Raw genomic sequence first — 7,474 nt, forward strand, 5'->3', positions numbered from 1 at the left:
TAGTCATCTATACACAGCAGGAGGCCGCACGTAGCCATCTATACACAGCAGGGGGCTGCACGGCGCCATCTATACACAGCAGGAGGCTGCACGTAGCCATCTATACACAGCAGGAGGCCGCACGTAGCCATCTATACACAGCAGGAGGCTGCACGTAGCCATCTATACACAGCAGGAGGCCGCACGTAGCCATCTATACACAGCAGGAGGCTGCACGTAGCCATCTATACACAGCAGGAGGCCGCACGTAGCCATCTATATACAGCAGGAGGCCGCACGTAGCCATCTATACACAGCAGGAGGCCGGACGTAGCCATCTATACACAGCAGGAGGCAGCACATAGTCATCTATACACAGCAGGAGGCCGCACGTAGCCATCTATACACAGCAGGGGGCCGCACATAGCCATCTATACACAGCGGGAGGAAGCACGTAGCCATCTATACACAGCGGGAGGAAGCACGTAGCCATCTATACACAGCGGGAGGCCGCACGTAGCCATCTATACACAGCAGGGGGCTGCACGGCGCCATCTATACACAACAGGAGGCTGCACGTAGCCATCTATACACAGCAGGAGGCCGCACGTAGCCATCTATACACAGTAGGGGCTGCACGGCGCCATCTATACACAGCAGGAGGCTGCACGTAGCCATCTATACACAGCAGGAGGCCGCACGTAGCCATCTATACACAGCAGGGGGCTGCACGGCGCCATCTATACACAGCAGGAGGCTGCACGTAGCCATCTATACACAGCAGGAGGCCGCACGTAGCCATCTATACACAGCAGGAGGCTGCACGTAGCCATCTATACACAGCAGGAGGCCGCACGTAGCCATCTATATACAGCAGGAGGCCGCACGTAGCCATCTATACACAGCAGGAGGCCGGACGTAGCCATATACACAGCAGGAGGCCGCACATAGCCATCTATACACAGCAGGGGGCCACACATAGCCATCTATACACAGCAGGAGGCCTCACGGCGCCATCTATACACAGCAGGAGGCCACACATAGCCATCTATACACAGCAGGAGGCCGCACGATGCCATCTATACACAGCAGGAGGCCGCACATAGCCATCTATACACAGCAGGGGGCCACACATAGCCATCTATACACAGCAGGAGGCCTCACGGCGCCATCTATACACAGCAGGAGGCCACACATAGCCATCTATACACAGCAGGAGGCCGCACGGCGCCATCTATACACAGCAGGAGGCTGCACGTAGCCATCTATACACAGCAGGAGGCCGCACGTAGCCATCTATACACAGCAGGAGGCCGCACGTAGCCATCTATACACAGCAGGAGGCCGCACGTAGCCATCTATACACAGCAGGAGGCTGCACGTAGCCATCTATACACAGCAGGAGGCCGCACGTAGCCATCTATATACAGCAGGAGGCCGCACGTAGCCATCTATACACAGCAGGAGGCCGGACGTAGCCATATACACAGCAGGAGGCCGCACATAGCCATCTATACACAGCAGGGGGCCACACATAGCCATCTATACACAGCAGGAGGCCTCACGGCGCCATCTATACACAGCAGGAGGCCACACATAGCCATCTATACACAGCAGGAGGCCGCACGATGCCATCTATACACAGCAGGAGGCCGCACATAGCCATCTATACACAGCAGGGGGCCACACATAGCCATCTATACACAGCAGGAGGCCTCACGGCGCCATCTATACACAGCAGGAGGCCACACATAGCCATCTATACACAGCAGGAGGCCGCACGGCGCCATCTATACACAGCAGGAGGCTGCACGTAGCCATCTATACACAGCAGGAGGCCGCACGTAGCCATCTATACACAGCAGGAGGCCGCACGTAGCCATCTATACACAGCAGGAGGCCGCACGTAGCCATCTAACCTACCTTTCCTTTACCTGACTTTTACTAACCTACCTATATCTGACTTTTACTATCCTACCTATACCTGACTTTGCAATTTCTTTTAGGTGGTGCCACCATAACTCCCACACATGTCACCTGCACCTTAAAAACATATCCAGAATTCAACCTTTTCGCACCTTTGATACTGTAAAAACTCTTACTGTGTCTCTGATTAATTACTGCAGCTATCTTCTAATCAATTTCCCTCTAAACAAACTCTCTTCTCCAATCCTTTCTGAATGTAGCAGCCAGAGTCGTATTTCTATAAAGGGCAGCACGGTGGCTCAGTGGTTAGCACTGCAGCCTTGCAGCGCTGGGGTTCTGGGTTCAAATCCCACCAAGGACAACATCTGCAAGTAGTTTGTATGTTCTCCCTGTGTTTGCATGGGTTTCCTCTGGGTTCTCTGGTTTTCTCCCACACTCCAAAGACATACTGATAGGGTATGTAGATTGTGAGCCCCAATGGGGACAGTGCCCATAATGTCTATAAATTGTCTGAATTGTAAAGCGCTGTGGAATATGTTGGCGCTATATAAATAAAAAGATTATTATTAGTGTTGAGCGAGTATGTTCTATTAACCCTTTCGGCGAGTATGCTCGGGCCGAGCTCCGTGTATTTATAGCTGCTCGGTGATATGGTTGAATCGCTCCCGTGTGCATGATTTGCGACTGTTTTGACAGTTTTATTACATGGAAGTAATGTCTATTTCTTACACATTCCTCACAAGTAATAAAGCTGTCAAACAGTTGCAAATCATGCACCCGGGAGCGATTCAACCATATCACTGAGCAGCTGTAAATACTTGGAGCTCGGCCCGAGCATACTCGGACAGAACATACTCGCTCAACCCTAATTATTATTATTAAGCCGCTTCACCGAAGCCTCTACCCTTTGCGAGTCATTGCACTGGTTAGGTTAAACAATCACTACAGAATACAATACAAACTCATCTCTTTCACCCACCAAGCTCTCCACAGTTCTGCACCGGCCTATATCTCTTCCCTCATTTCTGTGTATCACCCCTCCCATGCCCTCCGTTCTGCAACTGATCTAAGACTGACATTCTCCTTAATCAGAACCTCACACCTCTGTCTACAAGACTTCTCTCGTGCCGTGCCAGTTTTCTGTAATGCCCAAGTCGGCTTGTGTGCCAGACAGCCAAGACTTCCCTGTTCTCATCAAGAGGACTTTTGTCCATGTTCTCTTCCTCCTCCTCATTATCACCCAATCCGCGTCGGGATGAGATGAGGCTGGGCTGAGTAGCATAACCCTGTATAGCTCCTTGCTCCACCTGCAATGCCTCCTCTTTAATTGTGAGCAGCGATTGTTCCAGTACACAGAGAAGCGGGATGATGATGCTAATTATGGCGTCATCGCCGCTCACCATCTTGGTGGAGTCCTCAAAGTTTTGGAGGACGGCACAGATGTCAGACATTCATGCCCACTCATCAGCTCTTATGTGCGGAGGCTGACCTGAATGCCGACGGGCGTATTGAAGCTGGTACTCAACTGCTCTCTGCTGCTCAAAATCATTCCAAACATCTGCAACTTTGATTTCCAATCCGTGGTCACATCGCACACTAGTCGGTGATCTGAAAGCTGCTGAAGCCCTGCCAGAGCGGTGAAAGCTGTAGCTGACTTTCTGAAATGGGCACACATGCAGCGTACTTTCACAAGTCGCTGTGGCAGACCTGGGTAGGTTTTGAGAAACAGCTGAACCACTAAGTTGAGCACATGGGCCAGGAATGGCTCGCGTGTGAGCTTGCCTAGCTTCAGAGCCGCCACCAGGTTCTCTGACACAGCTTTCAACAACTCTGCAATGGTGTGTGGTTTGTCAACTAAGCATACAGTCCTGCTTATTGTTATTGGCACCCACAAAGTTTTAGTACATAATCTGGAATATCTCCTGAAAAAAATGAATCAAGTGATGGAGATGGAGGCTGAAGAGGAGGAGGTGGTGCAGGAGCTGTAGAATGTGGGGGCAACCCTGGTTGACCCAGGGCTTGCAATCCTCTGCGTCGGGAGTACGCATTCCGTCCCAAGGTCCCACTGGGTCCCGGCTTCCAGAATATTAACCCAGTGAAATGTGTCAGTGAGATGTACCATCCCTGGCCACATTCACTTGTCCATGTGTTTGTGGTTAGGCGGTCCTTCACACTAAGTGCGCTGAGGAGGGCACGGGTAAAGTTCTGGGACCCGTGCTGGTGGAAGGCGGGGACAACACCAGGAGAAATAATGGTGGCTGGGGACGTGTATGGATACCCGGCTGGAAAGCTTCCACCTCCACGAGCCTAAAAGGCCATATTTCAAGTGCAAGTGTGTCACCCTGGCCTGGATGCCACAAGTGTAAATAAAGCTGTGTCTGAGAGCAAGGGGGAGGTTCTCTAGTCAGGGGAACATTAGCATGCAATGCCTCCTGTCTCAGGCCAGTAGGGGGAGCAGGCTGCCCCAGAAAAGCTGGTGCTGGGGGCAGGGTTAGGGAGAACTTGATGGCCTGTCTCAGCAATGAGACGTGTCCCAGAGCAGAGCAGGGACAGACAGTTGTATTGCACCTAAGAGGAAGTGTGGCAGGACGAGAGCCACAAGCCAGAGACAAGAGGCGAAGAGAGCCTGTCCTGGCAGATAAAGGACTTAATTTACCAAACTTTGGTGTCTGAGGCTGGGAGGATTCTACATCCTCCAGCAGATAACCAGTCCGCAGGGGACTGTATATTCCTTGGCCTAAGAAGCCTGGAGGCCCTGCCACAACCGAAGGGACCAGTAAAGCCGTACAAGGCTGGGAGCAGAAAGGAACCCACGTCGCAGGCCATACAGGCGAGAATACACGGAAAGCTCGGAAACGTGGGCAGTTACCCTATAACGAGGAGATAGCCAGAAGGAGCGCAGAAAGCACGGTAGGCCTACACCCTCACCCTGACCAGGGCCAATTTCCCCGTTGCTCTCAGACATCCAGGTCCCCTCCTAGCTGGGACTGTTTGTGGGTCAGTTTACCTGTTTTAGTAAAGACCCTGGACTGCAACCTGTTGTCTGTGTGCTCCTTGCTCCTCCAGCACTATCAGCACTGGGACTCTCACTACCATCACTCCCACCATCCACTATACTGTCCTGGGGCCGCACTCTTCCCGTGGGGAGTCACACTACCCTAGCTGCACACCTCATCAGCCCCAGCGGTCTGCATGCAGCGGCGGTTCCTAATAACCGCAATCCACGGGTGGCGTAGTCGGACATAAACATCAGCACATAACGGACTACCACTGGCCTGACCACCCTGAGCCACGGAACCGGGTTGCCACTACTACTCCCACCGTTTCCCTAATTGCCCGGATATGAGTGCCCCACGGCTCAGGGGGCGAGTCACAAGCAGCTGTCAAAAATTTGGCAGTATAGTATTGCAGCCTGTGGGTGGGTGGGTGAGCGACTGGCTATATACTTGCGCTTGCAATCCAGGGACTGGGGTAGGGACAACTGAACGCTGCAAAGGGACAAGACGTGGACGGTGATGGTTGCAAGTCTGCAATGACAGGTACAGGGTGGGAGGCATCTTCACATGCACCATGGAAAAGGATTGGAGTGCACGCACAACAGCGGAAGAGGCAGTGGTGTCACCCACAGATACTGTTTCTGGACCTTGGCATTCGGCCCAGCTAGTCAGGTCCTTTGCTGTCATGCGCCTGAGCATGCTGGTGGTGGTCAGGCTGGTAGTTTTGGTGCTCTTGCTGATGGTGGCCTGGCAGATGTTGCAAATGGCCTTTTTGGGGTTATCTAAACAGTCTTTAAAAAAGAACCAGACTTGGAAAGACCTAACAGTTGAACTGGCAACTTCCGTCATGTTGGTGTTCCGCGGAGCAGTTGCCCGCCTTGTGTCTGTGGCCACCACACTGCTTGTTCCTGCCTATTATGGTGCTACGCCTCCCTCCCCCTGTATGCTGCTGTCCTCGCTCTGCATGTCCCCTTGCCAGGTCGGATCAGTGACTTCATTGTCCACCGCTTCGTCTTCCACTTCCGCACCCTGGTCCTCCTCCTGACTTTCTGTCCATTGTGTCTCATCATCAACCATCTTTTCAACAGTAATTGCAGTTTCCCACAGTCACCTTCGGGTGACCAATGCTGCTCAAATCGCTACATGCGATCTTCTGTTGCCCTGCTTGAAACTGGCCGTCCGAGGGGCCCGAATCTATCAATGGAAAAGTGAACAGCTCTTGGGGTAACCCTGGACTCTAATCTCTCCTTCAAACCACATATCCAAGCTCTTTCCACTTCCGTGCGGACCGAGCGAGAGGCCAGAATCTATAAATGGAAATATGAACAAAACAGCTCTTCGTAGAGTCCAAGTATGGGATCAGTTGTCTCAGGGCACTCGGAATGGTGGGAGGAAAGAGGGTGAGGAAGATGCCGACTTAAGTAAAAAAATCTCCTGGATCCGCACATTCCTCAACCACGAATCTACAAAAACACTAGTGCACACTCTCGGATTTCTCCAATATATCCTAAACTCTGTTGCCAGACTAATCCACCTATCCCCCCGCTATTCCCTGGCCTCTCCTCTCTGTCAATCCCTTCACTGTCTCCAGTTCAAAACCCTAACCTTGGCATGCAAAGCCATTCACAACCTGTCTCCTCCATACATCTGTGACCTAGTCTCCCAGTACTTACCTGCACGCAACCTCCGATCCTCACAAGATCACCTTCTCTACCCTCTTATCTCCTCTTCCCACAATAGCATACAAGATTTCTCCCGTGCATCCCCCCAACTCTGGAACTCTCTACCCCACCATTTCTGACTCTCACCTACTGTTGAAACTTTTAAAAGGAAGCTGAACACCCACCTCTTCCGACAAGCGTACAACCTGCAGGAACCCTCGCTCCACCACACCGTTGCACGATCAGCTTTGTCCTCACCTACTGTATCCTCATCCATCCCTTGTAAACTATGAGCCCTCGCTGGCAGGGTCCTCTCCTCTCCTGTACCAGTCACTGTCACATTTTTGTTCAAGATTATTGTAATTGTTTTTGCAATGTATACCCCTTTTTCACATCTAAAGCGCCATGGAATAAATGGCGAAAAAGTAACAATAATAATGTGGTCCAGACTCACGGCTAATGAGACTGTACCACATTATTATTGTTACTTTTTCGCCATTTATTCCATGGCGCTTTAGATGTGAAAAAGGGGTATACATTGCAAAAACAATTACAATAATCTTGAACAAAAATGTGGAAGACAGGGTGGTGGTGGCAAAGTGACTGGAAGCATTATCTGCTATCCAACCAAAAACCTTTTCTCACAGCTCTGGCTTCAATAGTGGTGTTCCGCGGCCCCCTAGAAATTGGGACAGGAAGGTAGTTCGACATGATGAGGGTGTTTGTTGTGCTCCCTCAGCAGGCACAGTTTCATCTTGCCCACGGCCTCGGCCTCTGCGTGCACAATCACCATAACATCCACTTCCCCGTCCCTTGCCACACATCTTGCCCATTTTAAATGGAGTTTAATATTTGTCACGTTGACAAAAATGTCTGTATTATTACCGCAGTAATATAGGATCAAGTCTGATG

This window comes from Phyllobates terribilis, unplaced genomic scaffold, assembly GCF_046119375.1.
Source record: "Phyllobates terribilis strain yellow unplaced genomic scaffold, ASM4611937v1 Scaffold_19__1_contigs__length_20705806, whole genome shotgun sequence".
Taxonomy (NCBI): domain Eukaryota; kingdom Metazoa; phylum Chordata; class Amphibia; order Anura; family Dendrobatidae; genus Phyllobates; species Phyllobates terribilis.